This window comes from Pinus tabuliformis, chromosome 1_2 (assembly GCF_031772625.1).
Source record: "Pinus tabuliformis cultivar Carrire ecotype Pingquan chromosome 1_2, CPIR1, whole genome shotgun sequence".
Lineage (NCBI taxonomy): Eukaryota > Viridiplantae > Streptophyta > Pinopsida > Pinales > Pinaceae > Pinus > Pinus tabuliformis.
The window spans coordinates 112446955-112465196 of record NC_142298.1 but is presented as its reverse complement, the minus strand read 5'-3'; the positions used below and the strand labels follow the sequence as shown (position 1 = coordinate 112465196).

At 35.6% G+C, this 18242-nt stretch overlaps 1 pseudogene; it reads left to right on the top strand.

Annotated features, from left to right (window-relative positions):
• The first annotated feature begins 16045 nt into the window (after positions 1-16045).
• LOC149204754 (protein RTF1 homolog pseudogene) lies at positions 16046-17696 on the top strand (annotated as a pseudogene).
• The last annotated feature ends 546 nt before the right edge of the window (positions 17697-18242 follow it).

Sequence of the window (18242 nt, the reverse complement as noted above, 5' to 3'; positions counted from 1 at the left end):
ACTCCATAATCAACTTTTTTTCTAGTATCGCTGTGTTTTTACCATTTTCCCTTCTGTTATGCATCTTTCTTATGTTTAATCAGCTGCCATAAAGTCTTCTTCTCAAGTAGTTTTCCTCGATTTCTGCACTTCAAGCTAACATTCAAATCATTAATGGTTAATCACTTCTACATCAGTTTCAATCTATGATCATTTTAGACCATATAATTTGGTATCAGAGTAGGTTGCATTTGTAGAATTTTCCATTGAATGTTAACCAGGTGAAAGTTGCAACGAGGAGAAGGAATCCTTGAGTAGATTGATCCAGAGATTTGAAAGTGATGAGTCGTTCATAAATCGACCATGACAAGATTTGATACAGGTGAAAACATTGAGACTAAGATGAGTGATGAACAGTTTCAGCAAGCATTCTTGACTATGTAGCAGATGTTGGGAGAAATTTACGAAGACAAGAAGGCGAGAGATGCAACTTCTTCTTCAAAGAAATCAGAGAAGGACAAAGGTAAAGGAAAGGTTGATAAACAACCTCACCTCCATCATCTCCATCATCATCATCTTCTTCTTCTTCCAATGCAGAATCTGAAAAAGAAAAGAAACTGAAGAAAACATCTCTTTTGAAACTTGATGTAGAATTTGAGTTACTTGTTTATGATGGTGAAATGAATCCTGAAAAGCTAGATAACTGGATTAAGCAGTTAGAAGTGTATTGTTGTATTCAGAAAATTTCTAATGATAAAAGTAAAATTTAGCTAGCTACACTTAGAATGTGGGGAACAACTTTAAGCTGGTGGGAAAGTAAAACTCAGATAGATGTAAAGTGTAAAGGAAAATTCATCTCTTCATGGTCTAAGATTTTAAAAGCTCTTAGGAAACAATTCTATCCTTTAGGATACATGCAATAAGTTGTTATTGATTGGTAGCATTTGAGGCAAGGTAAAGGGCAGAGTGTTCAAGATTTTACTCAGGAGTTCAGAAAGAAAGCATTGGCACTTGGTATTTCATTGGATACATGTGAAACTTTGTTAAAGTACATCGGCATTTTACATTCATATTTGCAGCATACATCATTGATGTTTGATCCTAATGATTTGATGAAGTGCATGTTCAGGCCATACATATTGAATCAAGTGGCAGACCATTCAAGTTTCATCGCAATCATCCAAGGAGTTGGAAATCAAAGATTCCTGTGGTAGTAAGGGGAAGAACATTTCGAAGAGAAAGAAATCAAAAATCGTTCAGAAGGAAAGACCTACTTGTTCTCATTGCCAGAGAATTGGTCATCATGAATCTAAGTCTTGGAAACTTCATCCAGAACTTAAGCCCAAAAAGTTCCTTAAGGGGAAGGATGAAAACAAGGTAATTGCAGCAGTCCAACAAGATCAAGGTTCAGATTCAGGTCTGGTTCAAGTTAGAAAACTATTGCATCTTCATCAAACATAAATCCTTCAAATGAGGATAAAAGAGTTTAATTGTTTAACACAAGCATAACTTCTAAGCATACAAAAATGGATACAATGTTTGACAGTGGATCAGAGGCGAATTTAATCTCTAAATATTTAGTTAAGAGTTTGGGTTTGGAAACAAGGAATTATCCAAGACCTTACCCATTAGGATGCCTAAATAAATCAACTAAGATAAAAGTCACGAAATAGTGTCGATTAAGATTTTCTATTACAGCTAATTACATTGATGAAGTGGAATTAGATGTGGTTCCAATAGACATATGTGGAGTTGTATTAGGAAGTCCTTATCTTTATGATCGTGATGTAGTATTTTATAGGAGAGAACATAAATATCACCTTAAGAAATATGGGGTTGAATTTATTATCAGGGCACATCAAAACAAAAATCATTTTAATTTTAATGCTAATCAGATGAAGTGATTAATAAGTTCAAATAAGATATTTGTAATCATGTGTGTAAAGGAATAACATAAGAATTGAATTGATGTTTGTTCAAGTTATGAGTTCCAGTTTAAATAGAGTTTGTTTAAAGAGATAGAAACTATTCCAGTTCTATGTAAAACCAAACATCTTACTCATAAGCAGGGAATACAACATGAATTACAGTTTGTACCTAAAGCTCCTCTTCCTAATGTAAGAATGAATCAATTCAGTCCAAGTTCGAAAATTAACAGTTACAGGGATACAAGCCAGTATTGAGGAAAATTAGTGTTCAATTTCTCTTGTATTGTGTCACCCATGGAAAATTTTAGGGGCTAATGTTCGCCCAGTGGGCTAATTTTCCATGATTTTTCCAAAAAAAAGATTCGCCAATTTCCAATTTTATAAAAGACGATTCGCCCAAATTTTAGAATATAAAATTATTTTACCTTAAAAATCGCCAACATTATAGAGAGACTATATATAAAATAATTATAAATTTGATTAATTTTACAAATATATCAATAAACATTTATAATTTGCATATTAGGGATTAGTGAGATTCGCCTATGTTTTAAACTTCAAGAAAATTTTCCATCCTTAAAATTTTCCTTGGTGTCACCATTTCATGTTTCAAATAGTTTGGAAACCTCTTTTCACGTGGAGAGGAAATCTGTTTGCTTTCATGTCAAAGGCTTTTCTAAAGCAGTGTCAAAGTGTCTAAGGGAAACTTATGCATCAGGGGAATGTTCTAATCAATGGAAACATCATTTAATAAATGAATAAAAAGTAATTCAAAAAAATCAACAACTAATTCAATATTTTCAAAGACAAACTAAGTTGCAACAAACTTCACCTTACAGTTTGATGGGTTCATTGTAGCAAATTCACTTAGTAATCAGGAAGTAGGAAAGTATGCAAGTCAAGTAGCTGGTTTGATGTCAAGAATGTCTTTGATTGTCTGTCATTCTGCAAAATAGATTGTTAATACATGTTGATGGTATTGAACAATATCCTGTAGAGACTGTTTTCAAAGATGATTATGAATCACTAACTCGTGGTTGTTCATGGAAAGAAATCAATTGTCATGTTCATGACAGGTTGTTTTCCCATCGTCGTAAGTTTTTTATACTACAGATGGATAAAATGGGTCACCGACTCAAAATATGCCATGGTCAGAATCATCAAGGTCATCACTTGCAGGTGGTTGATCGAATGTATTGGTACATCATCAAGTGAAGGTGGAAAGAGAGCGAGTTCTACCCTCATCGACTATTTGTTTAGTCAAACTTTTGTGGTCCAAAAGCTTTCAAGTGGAGAGGATTGATCCAGGAGGATCTCATCGGATCAGCTGCAAAGGTGTTTAGTATCGTCAGATCAGTGTTTAGTGTCATCACCAACATTCAGTTCAGTTTTGAAAGTTTCAACAGTGTTGTTTATGGATCAAGTTGTTTAGGTAATTTTTATGGTTTTTCATGGTGTTTAGTTGACATGGGTTTATACCTAGTTGTCGACATGAGTTTGTCATCAGTTCTGCCAGGATTTGGTCATCGACATGTGTTTGTCATTTGCCTCGTAGGATTAGGGTTGTGTCATCCGTTGTAGGCGTTCGATATGGTTTGTCATCAGGGTTGTCGACGCAAATGTCACTTGTGTCGACGATGTGTATTTGGGTTTTATGTCACATTTTGACAATATGTTTTACATGGGTTTTATAAAAACAAAATGTAAACCCTAATCTAATACACATAATCCTAACCTACCAAATGCATTAAAAACCTATCAAACCTATCACCTAAGTCGTAAACCTTAATGCATTGAAAAATGTATTAAAAAAAACTAAGATCTAAACTATTAAAACCTATCACATATTGCTATGTGATTAAAGCCCTAAACCTAAGTCATAAAACCTAACATGTTTAACTCTCGGCCTTGTTTTAACATTGAAAAATAATGCAAATAACATAAATAGGCCCTAACCGTCACCGTAACCGCAGCGAAACTGTGAAGGGGACAGGGCACATGTGAACATGTTGTATTGTAAACTATCGGGTTAGAATTAAGCTACCAACACCCAACTGCGTGGGGTCCTAACCACAAAGTTTGCAAGTGAACAGAGATAGCGTTAGTGGAGTCAGCAGTCAGGAGTTTAGCCGTAGCGGGAACCATCACCGGAAACTGTAACATGTGAATTCTGCATTGATAAGCAGTCAGAGTTAAAGCTCCATAGGTTTGGTGGGTAGTTACAGTTAGGTGGGTGGCAGTGCTATGTAAGCGTCAGGATAACCACCACCACCAACCGTCACAGTGAACGGTCAGTGGAACTGCCGGAGCCCAAACTGCATGTTATGGCCAGTCACATGAAACGGTTACATACCTCAGCCCAGTTAGCTGACCACAAATGGTTATGTGCTTATCCAATGTATTTTTGGGTTTTTTGAGTTAAGTTTTGGTTACAATTAATCTGATGGCCATGTAGCCTAGCCTATGTGTCAATTTACAACAAGACCGAGCTCTAAAACTCATCTAGAAGATAACCTATTCACCTCGAACCTAGCCAAAAGAGGTTTCGATGTACCTACAGGCCTATAAGAGGTGGTTTTTCTTCATTGATCAGGAGGGGAGTGGTTTTGGTTTTTGTATGCAGATTCTGGAGGTCGTAGGCAATTTTGTTTTCAGTGTAACAGGAGAATCCGAAGTCAGAATTGGGAACCGTGATAGGCGTTGGAAAGCTAGTTCAAAGAGATTCCCTTTGACAGTGATTAGAAGTGCCTTCATGCACATTCAGTCTGATCAAATCTCTTTGTAATCGACCTCTACTATTTCAATCCTAATAAAGTGGTCACCCATCTTGAAAGCGGACCCAAATACGTAGTCCATCAGGGACGAACTCCATAATCAACTTTATTGTTTGGTATCACTGTGTTTTTACTATTTTCAATTCTGTTATGCATCTTTCTTGTGTTTAATCAGCTATCGTAAAGTCTTATTCTCAAGAAATTTTCCTCGATTTCCACACTTTCAGCTAACATTCAAATCATTAATGGTTAATAAATTCTACATTAGTTTTAGTCTATGATCATTTCAAACTAGTATGAACACATCCACCCAATATAGAAAGATAATCATAAATTAAAGTCCCACGGTATGGTCACAACCATTTGTATAGGAGAAACATGTGTACAATCATGAATAACACATAACTCCACACAGCCTAAGTCATATCAGACAAGACTCAGGGTTTGGTGCTCCATCCCAACCCGATCAAAGTACGAATTCTAACATGTGAATGAATGTGTTGAAGACGAATATGCTAGAAAACCACCTGACTACCACCCAATGACGTGGACCATTAACAATCACGAGACAAACCACCAATAGTGACAATGGCTCTCGAGGTACGACAGTACAATCCATGAATGTGATAACGAAGCTGAAGTCGAACACTCATGGAATCACCTGATCGGAGGCAATAATGAAAACATGTCATCGGATGCGAATAACTTGCCATTAAGGCATGCAAGCTCTAAGGTACTGAAAGGGAGTTTCTAAGTCATCTTCCTGGATAATGAGTTGAAGTCGATAGGAAGTGGCCCTTTGAATGAGGGCCATGGTGAGTCCCCCATCATCGACACGAAACAAGGAATAAAGTGGAATAAACTGAATAAGATCTAACACTCTAACAATGGGTCAGACAATTTATACGCAAATAACTGCAGATAAGATTTCTCTTGAACATTGGCGACACGACTCCAGAGTGTGGTAGCATTTGACTCAACATAGGATTGAAATTCATGCTGACAAAATGGAATAATCAAATGAGAGGCAAAAAATGGATCATGCAAACTCGGAAGCACAAGTGACTAAGTGAGAATATCCCAAACCCAGAAGGACAAGTGACTGAGTGAGAATATCCCAAACCTAACACGAAAGTAGAAGAGTGTCATGTTTAAGAGCGACATGCTGCCTATACAAAAGAAGTTTCATTTTTGTTTTTTCCCCTCTATTTCTAGTGAGTACCTCTTTATTTTTACACAAGCTTGAAGAGGATACCATATTCTTTTGTATAATTTCACCCTTCGGGTGAACCCATCCTAGTAGTTTTTACGAGTCCTAGGAAGGAGAAACTTGGTCTCTTCATGGTGACAAGTCTTTCGCCGTTTCATTTTTATGAGTCCGATGGAAGAGTAAGCTAGTGTCTTTTTCATATTTAGAGTGTTTGAAGAAGAGATGAAAAAAGAAAACTCCATCAGGCCCCTTTTCGTAATTTGTCTCTCGAACCTGAAAAGGTAGAGAACAATATTCGAGAGAACCTCTTCACCATGTTGACCAAGGTGTACCTTTTTTGTAAATAGTCAATCTCAACCCAAAAAAGGGGTGAACATATACTAATATGACATCAATTCATTTACTTTTACGAGCTCGAAACGACAAGTACTCGAAAATCTTTTCTTTTTGTGAGAGTTAGAAAAGGGTCGAAAGATGAATCTACCTGGAAGAACGAGTAGTATAAATGGATAACAATTGGTTCTAGTGATGATGGAACTACTCAAAACATGTAATGGTAAAGAGGTTGGCTAATAAGACCACTCATTGCAGTTTTTCCTCAAGCACAATTAAAACAACCAAGTGAAAGCATATGATCAACCAAAGAGATGGTGACGATGGAATGAAAGAACCAAGGCTCATCTGGCAAAAATCAATTGATAAAAACAAAAATCACGAGATGTAAAATGGGAATGGTTTCATTTTTACACAAGCTTGAAACATGAGAAACTATGCTTGAGTATATTTGAAGATGGTTTCATTTTTTCACAAGCTTGAAACATGGGAAAAACTATACTTGGATTTGGTTTCAGTTTTACACAAGCTTGAAACAAAGATAAACTATGCTTGAGATAAGTTTGCATGCCCCCAGCATAATGGCTCAATTTGAGGTACATGCCCCCTAAGCTTCATTTCATTCACCTAAGTAGACTACTAGTTACTAACAGGTGGATGGAATGAAGGCTCAGTTACGAGATCAAATGAAAGCCTCGACTGAGATTTTATGAGATCTAATCAAAGACTTGAATTGGAAGGGGATATGTTTCATTTTTTAACGAGCTTGACATAGGAAAATAACCATGCTCATGACACCTATTTTATTTTTTAACGAGGTTGGCATAGTAAAATAACTATCCTCATGGTCCTTGTTTCATTTTTTAACGAGTTTGACACAAGACAAAGAACTCTACTCCATACCCTTTATCACCACCCAAAAGAGGCCATGGCTTCCAAGAGGTCCTCATTAGATGGGATAACAATACTTTGGAAGGGATACATGTCCAAGGATCCAATGGAAAAAACTAGCTCCAATGCCCCCAGTAAATGGCATACTACATCACCTACTAGATCATCAATAGATGTGGGTATGGAATAGGTGGCCACGTAATTAACATGTGGCAGGGGTGAGACCGCTTGCATATGATAACCATGTATGGATGATGGTTGAGTTGATTTAGGACGAATGAATGTAAGTTGATCAACGATCACAATTCTTCCTTCATGTGAGAAACACTTCAGTCAAAAGAGGGAAGGAACAGGGGCTCCCATGACATAAACATAGTCATGACCAATAAGTAGATTAAAATCTAAAGGACCATGGAAAACCATCGCATCTATATAGACAATCTTTCCTCCCAAAGTAACAGGTAACTTAGGAAGGATCCCTAATGGTTGGCTAGTATCTCTGTTAAAAGCTAATAGGTTCTAGGTGACGGGGACAATCTGAGGAGAACATAAACCTTGCAAAGCAGTTGAGGGTAGGATGTTAACATATGCACCCTCGTCTATGACTATGCTAGGTATGGCCATATGGTAAGATTTCACTGTAAACTAGAAAGGCACATAAGGCAAAAGATGATATCCTATCAATCAACTCCAATCAAAAGAAGTGACTAAACTACTCGGAGGGGGTGTCGTAGGAATGTGAGATCTACCCACTTGCTCTACTGGAACATGACGACTACTCTCATGCACCTTGGGAATGGGAGGATTTCCCTCTAGTTCATATGAAACTGAAGAAACTAGAAGAACCTGAGTAGTATGAGGTTCACTCTCTACCGAAAAGGTATGGCTAACTAAAGGTGGAAACAAGTCTACCATTTTCTTGACCAATTGTTGGACGAGAATGAACCCACGAGACTCACTTTTAGAGAGAGCGGGGTTGACCAAAGATGGCTTTCAATCAATCACTTGATCAACTAGTGAAGGATTGAGGGAAATCTGCCAATAACCAACCACAAGACAAGGTTGAGAAGCTTTAAGGTTTTCCAACTCTTTGGAAGCTTCATCCATAAAAGGACAAAGGTGAATGGGATGATTACCTTCACACAACTTACAAGGAAATTTGACTTTTTCCTTTTTCCCATGAGCTTTAGTATTACTAGTTGAAGGTTTATCACCAGCATGATCACTAGAGGCTGATGAAAAAGGTTGATTTGAACTTGCAGACCAAACTTCTAAGACCTTGGGAATACCAAGATAATTCCGAACAAGGTGGCCACCCTTACATAACATGCAAGGTAATTTTACTTTCTGGGGCGGGTTGGAAGATGTTTATACATCAATTGCATCAGGAGAAATGGCTACTTGGTTTCCCCCTTGCTTATCTGGCTTCTTCTTCTTCGCCCTCTTCTTCTTCTTCTTAGATTCATGGTTACTAGAATCCAAACTTTCACTAGGAAAAGAGGAAGAATAGGGTGAAGAAATAGGCAAAGAAGGAGAGGGGTCAACTTTAGGATCAACATGAGGTTGATATTATTTAGGTGGAGGAGAACTCGGTTGAAAATCAGTTTGGACACTCGAAATCACCAAGGTCGAAAATAACCAAACTGATAGACCAATGGTCAATACAAGAAGGGACAACATTTCCATATAGGGAGCACCAATATTTCCACAAGAAGGAAAAGGAATAGGATTCCCATCAAAGGGTTTCCTTGGTTGGTAGACTTGGGAAATGTTGCCATTGGTATCAACCTAAGATCTACTAAGGAGTATTTCCATAGGAAGGATGTTTTTCCGCAGTCAATTAATCGACTTTAGAACTTTAAAATAAAAAATAAAAAAGGGGTAATCTAGGCAAAAGGGTTTACCAAGTATCCATGAACCGCAATATACACCTTAACCGAAACAAAGGACTTAACATATGGTGGTAAATCTCCCTGAATTTTGTGTTCAGTGTATCACATTTATAAGGTAGTTGGCTTGGTTAGCTGTGGTTAAAATATAGCAACCTAGTGGGGTCTTCCAATATATACTCAATGGTACGGGGAGCACAAGTCCATGTTGGCAATGTCTAATGCAGAACCGTTTGATGAGATCATCCCTATATACTTATCACACTGAAGTGCCTTTGATATACCTGAAAGTACTGGAGAACCTTCTATATACTTCCATACTGGGACAGATTTCAGCCCCAAGACACACTACAGGCAGTTAACGACAGCTGCTATGTTTAAAGACATCGGAACACATCACTCGCCTAGACCTCTATATATTTGTGTTAAGTTCCAAATGCTCCTTTGGTTAATTGAGGTAAGTTTTAATGTTTATATTCAATTATGTTTTAGTTTTAAGCCTCAAAACGATGTCACCTGAACACCTATGATGCAACTATATGAGAACAGGAAAACTTTTTATTTCAATGGAAGCTAGACTAACCAAGGGAAGAAATTTCAATCAATAATGCATCAAACAAAATGCATCATGCGAAAATTCCTTCCACTAACTTTCATTTTCATCTTCCAAATGCAATGCCAAAAGTAAAAATGATTTTGAATGTTCACTATCCTAAATGAAACTTTTTGAAAGAAAAACGATTTTAACTTTATTAAGATGCATTTATATTAATTATGTTTTTCTTTTCATTTTGAATCATTTGATGCACCTAATACAGTTTTTAGCTCTCAATCACTGAAAAACGTGATCTATTTTCAATGATGAGTCTCAAAAAATAACTTTTTAATGCAACTAATCTAATGCATTTTTGTGAAAAGTAAAATTTGAAATACAATTTAAAACAATTGAAAAACAATGTTTCCAATGAATTCTACATAAAAAAACACTCAATCAATGAGCAAAAGGTATAGCTAAATGATGCTGACAAGCAGCGAGTGATGACCAATTGACTAGAAAACCTAGAACTCAATCAGATTTCACTTCAAAACCAATGAGACAAATTTTGAAAATTAATCAAGACAATTAATGAAAAACTAAAAAATCCAAGTATACAGGATAGGAAAAGATCTTAGGGGCCAAGACACATTGGATTCTAAGAGAGAAACCTTAAATATTCTCACATTCAAGGATAATCGCTACTTTATATACCCAAACCCATGATCATTGGGTTGTCATCACTACTTTACATACCCAAACCCATGATGGTTGGGGTCATCATCACTACTTTGTATAGAAAAAGTAGTGATGATTTCAGCGTGACCAAACAATGAAGAAAAAAAATTTCATCACGGTTGTAAAGGTAAAAACTGTGATGCCATCATGACTATTAGATCTAAACCTGCGATGGGTGAGGAATATGGGAAATAACAACAAAGATTCCAAGAAACAATCCAGATTTAGCACTCTAAGGTAGTAATGAGTGAAGGTATAAAACCAGATTGATTCAGACACGCTGAGAAATTGACCATTGGTCTAACTCATCATAAATTCAAGGTGAAGGATTGAATGGAAAGGGTTATAGCTTCCCCAGTGGAGTCACCATTTTGTTGTCTAGGTAAATCCTCTCTACAGATAGAGATCATTCCTCTAGCACAATGAGTGGGACTAGCAAACTAAGTGACAATCTACTAGACACTTCCCTAAGTTACAATTGAAATGAGAGATGAAGAAGATGGCCTGCCACGTGCTGATGCTATCTCAATCTCCTTTGTTGAAGACCTTGAATCACTTGTGTCACAAGCTCGTTCCAACTGCTCATAGCATTTATACACCTGCACAAGAGATCAAGACACAACAAGGCATGCAAATACAAATAGCATATTTAAAAGAAACCTACTTAACTGATCAAGGAATGTTAAGATAGATGATACATGAGCATACACATCAATGGAAAATGGACCAAAAATTGTGTATTAATAGAATAAAGAAGGAAGCATACAACCAGGCCTTGATGTTAATAGGCTCTCCTTGAATGAATATCCAAGTCTAAGCTAAGCTCTCCAAGCACTCCTTCTCCAAGCCAAATGAGTAGCATATAGGCACAATCCTAGCATAAGGGTGAAAATAGACATAGACTCTCCATTTGGGAATGGGAGAGGATGAATATATAAGTACGGAAAGGGAGTTATGATCTCTCCAAAGATAGGAGTAGACCCTCATCTCAAGGAGGTAGCTCACTAAGATAATACCAAGAGGCCAAGTTGGGAGAACTCGACCTCATCTACATCGAACAACCTCCAGCTCGCTGCTATAGAAGCTTCTAGACCACGAAGCTTCTCATCCTTTTTGGGATCATCGTGGGTATACAAGTAAACATAGTGATGCCATCGTAGGTCGAGTATAATACAATAGGCGACCATCGTGGTTTTTAGTCTCATAAGAGCAATGACTCTCAAATTAGGGTTTAAGAGATACTTCTTTCAAGGGAAGCTCAAGGCATTTTCCAATCAATGACTTAGGAAGGATCTGAGTTTCGTATATGAATGAGTACACGACATGATGGTCATTTTTAGGCACTTTAGGATATGTCACAAGGAAGTGCAGGAGGTATGACAAAATACTGTGTAACACTCCCACAATCCACCTTGTCACTATTAACCTGTTCCTCTTTTATGTATTGTTGTAGTGATTTCGATGCTTGCATGAAAACAGATGATATTTTCAAATTATTTAGAGTTCCATAACATTTCTTGGTAACATATTACACACAAACTAGTACACAAAATCATTCTCATTTCATTTTGAAGTTGAAGAACAATGCAACTGCTAGCCTCAAATTGTCATTTTCTTTAGGATATGGTGATTTTTGAATCAATTCCAAGAAGGAAATTAAATATATAAATGCATCATATCATGGTTTCAAAGAAAAATGGAAGTCAATTATGCATTAAAAGTTGACAGTCATGCCTAGAATATTTTTCACATCGATACAATGTTTTTATTTTACTTTACGATATCTGTAACTAGATTCATTCAATTCAATATTTGAGTATCGATGTGTAAAAGTAAATTGATGAAAAAAACCATCCTAAAAGCCCAACTTGAACTAGACTATGATCCCTTTCTCCATGTAATCTAATCTTTTTAATTAGTAGGAAGAATGTAATCCTTAAAGAAAATTGAATCTTGGAATGGGTTCCTCAAGCTCCCACTCTTGTAGCAAAGGGCATTGTATAATGTCATCATTAGCAAAGTTTCCACATGACAGGCAGTGGCATTAAACCATATTTTGTGGTTTCCAGTGTGTTGGAGGTGTTTCGTACTCCATGAACGATTGATATATATATATATATAGAAAATGATACGAAATTACATAATCAATTTTTTAGACAAATGTTGCACCATTATATCATACAATTTGTCTTTTTCTAAATAATACAACACTATCTCATATAATTTAATATAACATAGTTCTCAGTCTAACATAAAACATTCATAATAATTTTATGACTATTTATTAAAGTTATAACATTAATGGAAACCTAATATCATTTCTTTAACATAAATAAAGCTCACTTTCAACACCTATACTAGCAAAAAAATTTAGGAACATGTAATAGGCCATAGTACATGTGATATTTTATTAACTTTATTTAAATAATTATTTAAATTTAAATATATTGTAATATTAATTAAATTTTAAAACAAAACATATATTATATTGAAAAATATATAGTAATAAAATGTCCTATAATTTAATGATCAAAATTATCAATGAGAGGTTTATAGGTATTTCTTCATTGTAGCCATTTCCATAATTAAAGTTATAAGCTCCTTGATTCATGGTGTAAATAATGACTCTTTCCTTCTCATGGTATACTAATTCTATATTTAACCCGTGGATTGACAAATTTTGGAAAGATGAGTTCATTTGATAATGACTCCTTTAGAGACATTCAAAGGCCTTTCAAGCATCTCCCAATTTATGTATTTTTATTTTCTTAGAATAATATTTCTTGGATTTTATTTGTGTTCTCTATCCACATTATGTTCTCCATCTCTGGGATCGCTTGAAGTTAGAGTATACGATTTTCCGAGCATGCAATTTTATTTGCTAAGATATTTGTAAACAAGGTGAAACCTCCATGGGTAAACTATTATAGGACCTCCATGAAAATAAGGCTATTGATCAGTCTCATAAGAAAACCATTACCTTGTAGTTTGTCATTGCTTTGTTTTAGATAAAGAATGAGGAGTTGAAGAATCAATTGAATATTGATGTTATGGCTAAGAAACTTGGGTAGATTGTTGTCCTCAAGGGCTTCATAGAAACCTTATTTCCATAATCTTGCAAATGAATTTAAGAAGAAGGTTGACCTTGTTGTTGAATTGGGTGAGGAATTTAAGACTCCCTTGCTCAAAAAATGTTTCCTTGAAGGAGAAAATTTATAGGCTAGAGGAGGCTAGTTGCCAACTAACTAATGACATTTTCTACTTACAAGACTATTAATGAGACTATTTAAGAAGCTAACCTTCCTCAAATAGATAACAATATATTGTTTGATAAATATCAATCCTTGAAAAAATATTACAATACAATGTTACTAGAACTGATTAAGAAGAATGAGATTGTTTAGGACTTGTAAGACTAAAAGAATTATCTTGAGCTAGGATTCATTTGACCACAGAATGCTAAGAAGAAAAGTATTTTTGTTGAGCCACCAAGCTCATCTATTACAACCATTCTTTTATGAACAATTTGTGAGAAAATAACTAACCAAAATTGGTTATATATGACTTATATTATAGTAGAAACATTCAAAACAACAATACTCAAAAGTCAAAAACCCAAAAATTCCACTTCTTTAATATGGAAAAAGTGGTTTTCAGAAGAAAGAAAAAAACAAGAAAAAAAAATTCTAATTGATTAGTAAGTTTTTAAAATATTTTTGAGTTATTTAACATAAAAAAGCTCTAAAGATTTTCAATTCTATTTTTTCATTTCTCTAATCTCAAAGAAAAAAACATCTAATTTTTTTTTTCTAAATTAATCATTTTTAAAAACTTTCATTAAACCTGATGATATATATATATATATATATATATATATATATATATATATAGATATATATATATATATATATATATATATATATAATTTATAGAAACATGTCTCTAGAATCTCTAAACTGGAGAAAACAAAAGAAAAAATATGTTTTGTTGCATGTTCACACTTAGTCTCCAAGCAGGGCAATATTAGAGGGATTGCTCAACATAAACCGTTATTTACAAGAATTAATGGCATTGCATAATTACGTGGTAAGGCGTTTCCCTTTGAAATGAATTGCCCCAGCTGATGCCGTGTCCTATTGTTGACCGTGGATTTGTGGTGTTAGACGATTGAACGAAGTTTGATCGTTAATCTTCACACTGTCCTTTTGTCTCCCAACCCAATGGCCTCTCTGTCTTCAGAGTTATTGTTAGGGGATGTTCCCTCTGGAGGTATGTGAGCTAGGGCTTCATGAGACAGAGTCGGTCTGTTTACAAATTTAGGTGTCCGGTCTTCGACCTTGTTTCATCTCAAGTCGGCTAGGTATGTGTTAATATCTTATTTTATGTGTATTTTCGTGCCACTCGTTTAGAAGTTCTTTGCCACTTTCCAGTTATTTTAGCTGAAATCCAGAGAGTCCCAGTTTTTGTTGCGAGATCTGTTTTTTTCTTTCTTTGAAAACAGTGTCTGTGTATTCAGTGATGTTTTGGATTTAGGTAATTATCGTTTCAGACAATCAGATAAAATTCCATTTATTTACTCAAACTCGGTTTTTATGACAATGTTCGTTAACTCTTTCCCTCTAGAAAGTTCAGTTTTTTAAATCATTAATTGTTCTTTATCTGTTTCTCATCTTTGTTAGAAATCTGGTGTCTTTTCATTCTTACAGTAGCTTACATCTGCACAGTTTCGTCAGTTTCTGTACTTACATTAATATAAATTTGAGTTGGCCATTTAGGGTTTCGTTGCCTATTCTGTAACGCCCTTTTTTCATTGTGAATATAAAATTTTCTTTACGGAAATATTCAGATTTCTGGTAGGACTTTGATTTTAATTGGTTTGAATTTCATGTGCTATTTATTATTCTATGACTTTTGGTCAGTATTAATTATATAGTTATGGTTTGTTATATTCTCATGCTTTTGCGCATACTTGGTTTGTGATATGTGTACTTCTCAAACGTTTCAGTTCTATGAAGAATTTGGCTCAGAAATATTTTTGAAATTTGCCATATCTATGTTCAATGTGCTTTCTTTACAGGTCTAAGGGTTCTTTTGAACTAATTGAGATAGTAATGTTCATTTCATTGTAAGGACCATGTATTACAAAACGTAATGTCGGTGATGTACATTTCTTAAGCTCCATGGTGTGGTTTTCCTTTCACAATTTTAATCTGTTTGACGGACAGTAGGCTTTAGGTTTTGAAGATCTATTGAGGAGTGGTATTTAAAGTCTCTGCTCTAGCGAGGGAATGAAGGACTATTCAATCAGCGTGGGTGTTTAGAAGGGAAAAAAAAAATATGGCTGAACTGGAGAATTTTCTGCTAGAAGCAGCTGGTCGAACATATACCAATGATGGAAAGCAAAACCGAAATCCTGCGAAAGGGAGACTGAAAGATTTTGATTCAGATGATGGCAGTGACTCAAAATACATTGATGACGATTATTCAGATGATGCTGCAACAGTAAAAAGGAAGGCTTCTGGGTCAAGAATGCCCCTGAAAAAGAGATTTGATTCTGGTCACAAGGATGATGATGACAGGGGTTGCTGTGATGATTCCGATAGCAAATTATACATATGAAGTGATTTATACAAAGATGATGAAGATAGGGAGCAGCGTGGGAAAATGTCTGAACTAGACCGGGAGTTGATTTTGGTAGAACAAGCAAAAGCAAGAGATAATTATTTAATGCGTAAAAGGGCTCACCAAAACGAGATTAGAAATCAACAATGGAAACAAACAGAGCCTCCATCTTCATGGATGTGCTCTTCTATGAAATCGACAAGGTCTGTAAAAGAAAATTCTTTGAGTGAATTGGTATCAAGGTGACAGAAAGCACAGGATTCTGACATTCAGCGTAAGCAGAGAGATAATACTGGTTCATCTAAGGGGCGAGATTCATCACCTAGTAGAAGAAAATCTCATGTGAGTCCAAGCCTTAGTTTGTCATCCTCTAGTGAAGGAGAAGGAAGTGGAAGCAGTGGCGAAGAATCATATAGTGGTGATGATGGTCCCGGCTCTGCTGACACTCCCAGCTTTGAAGATATTAGAAGCATAACAATAACAAGATCAAAACTTTCCAAGTGGTTTATGGAACCATTCTTTGAGAATATCATTGTGGGCTGCTTTGTAAGAATTGGGATAGGAATGTCCAAGTCAGGATAGAGTACTTACCATCTTTGCATGGTAAAAAATATTTATGCGAAAGACCCTGATAAACAATACAAGTTTGAGAACCGCACCACATACAAGTATTTGAATTGTTTCTGAGGTAGCAAGAGCAGTGCAGCAAGATGACAGATGGCTACGGTGTCTGATTCATCTCCACTTGAGAAAGAGTTTTTAGATTGGGAACAAGAAGTAGAACGCAGTGGTGGTCGGATGATTAGTCGAGCAGAAGTTGAGGAAAAAATAAATGCTCTAAAAAAGATAAATAAATTTGTGTATTTTGCAGAAACTGTAAAAAAAATGTTGCAGGAAAAGAAGTTGGCTTCCAACAGGCCATCGAATGTGGCTGCTGAAAAGGATAGGGTTAGAAGAGAGATGGAGCTGGCGAAGAGTAGGCATGATTATTCAGAAGTTGAGAGAATTAAAGTGAGAGTGAAGGAACTAGAAGTCCTTTCTCTTCAAAGCAAAAGCAAAGATGCAAAAGCCTTGATGCTAGCAGAAATGAATAAGAAAAACAAGGCTGAAAATTTCAAGAACGCTTCTAAGATCAAGCCTCTAAACCTTAATCTTAAAGCAGGTGAAGCAGGGTATGATCCTTTCACTCGACATTGGACTCAATCTCAAAATTATTATGATACAAAGGCGAAGGTTGCTGAAGACAACACTGATGCGAACAAAGAGGCAGATATAGCCAAAGTAGAGGAAGCCATAGCAATAGAAACTACTGAGGATGATGGAAAGCTTGTCGACACTGATGCTCCTATATCAGAAGATGCAAAGGTGTATTCTTTGCATGATTTTGAACTTCCAATTTCACTTGCTGGACTGCAGAAGTATGGGGGTGCTCAAGGGGCCCCTTTAGCTTTTATGGCTAGAAAGCAGAAGATTGAGTCAACTTGTGGAGTGCAAGTTCCTAGCAATGATGGAAGGAGGCATAGTCTGACATTAACTGTGAATGATTACAAGCGTAGAAGAGGCCTGCTGTGAAAATAAATAATGATATTTTCTCTGCTTGTTGGTTTCCCCATTTAATTTTTATATGAAAGATTCGGAAATTTCCTTTTGGGATTGCCAGAAACATATGCAGAAAAGCCTTAAAGTGAACATTTTTGTAAATTGTTTCAAATTCTATATGTAGTGTGCCATTATAGGCACTTTAAAACACAACTGCAATAACCTAGTCAACCAAGGATTGTCTTTTAACAGTAGCAACATCATGGATTGTTGGCAGGCATGAAATCAACAATGTGTTAGAAATATAGGTTGTATTTTCTTGACATCTAAAGTTCAAGGGTGTTTTTTTGTCTCAACCATTCTGCTAAAAAATGGTATATAATGTTCCAAAAGGATTCATTTCCTCTAAGTAATGCTATTCCACTGCAATTTATCATGCAGTTGGTGAAACATGGCATTTTATGTTGTTTGAGATTGATGTTGAGTGATGCCTTTTTCTAAATTATTTTTGAAATATGTAGTGTTTTTCAGATTCATGTAATAAATGTTATGTTTTATTAATTTATGTTGTTGTAGTATAGTTTGCTTAAATTCTTTTAGAGTTGTGGTTGTTTTGTTGTGCTTAGTTGTTTATTCTTGCTTTCAATTGATTGCAATTCTATCTAATAAGCAACTATCTTTTACATGGTAAAAAAGTTTGGCTGAATCGAGGAAAACATTCGAAAATCTGGAAGAACTTTGGTACAGCCAAATAATTTGGTTCAGTTGGGATTCGTATAGTCAATTTGATGTTTGTCCAAAACT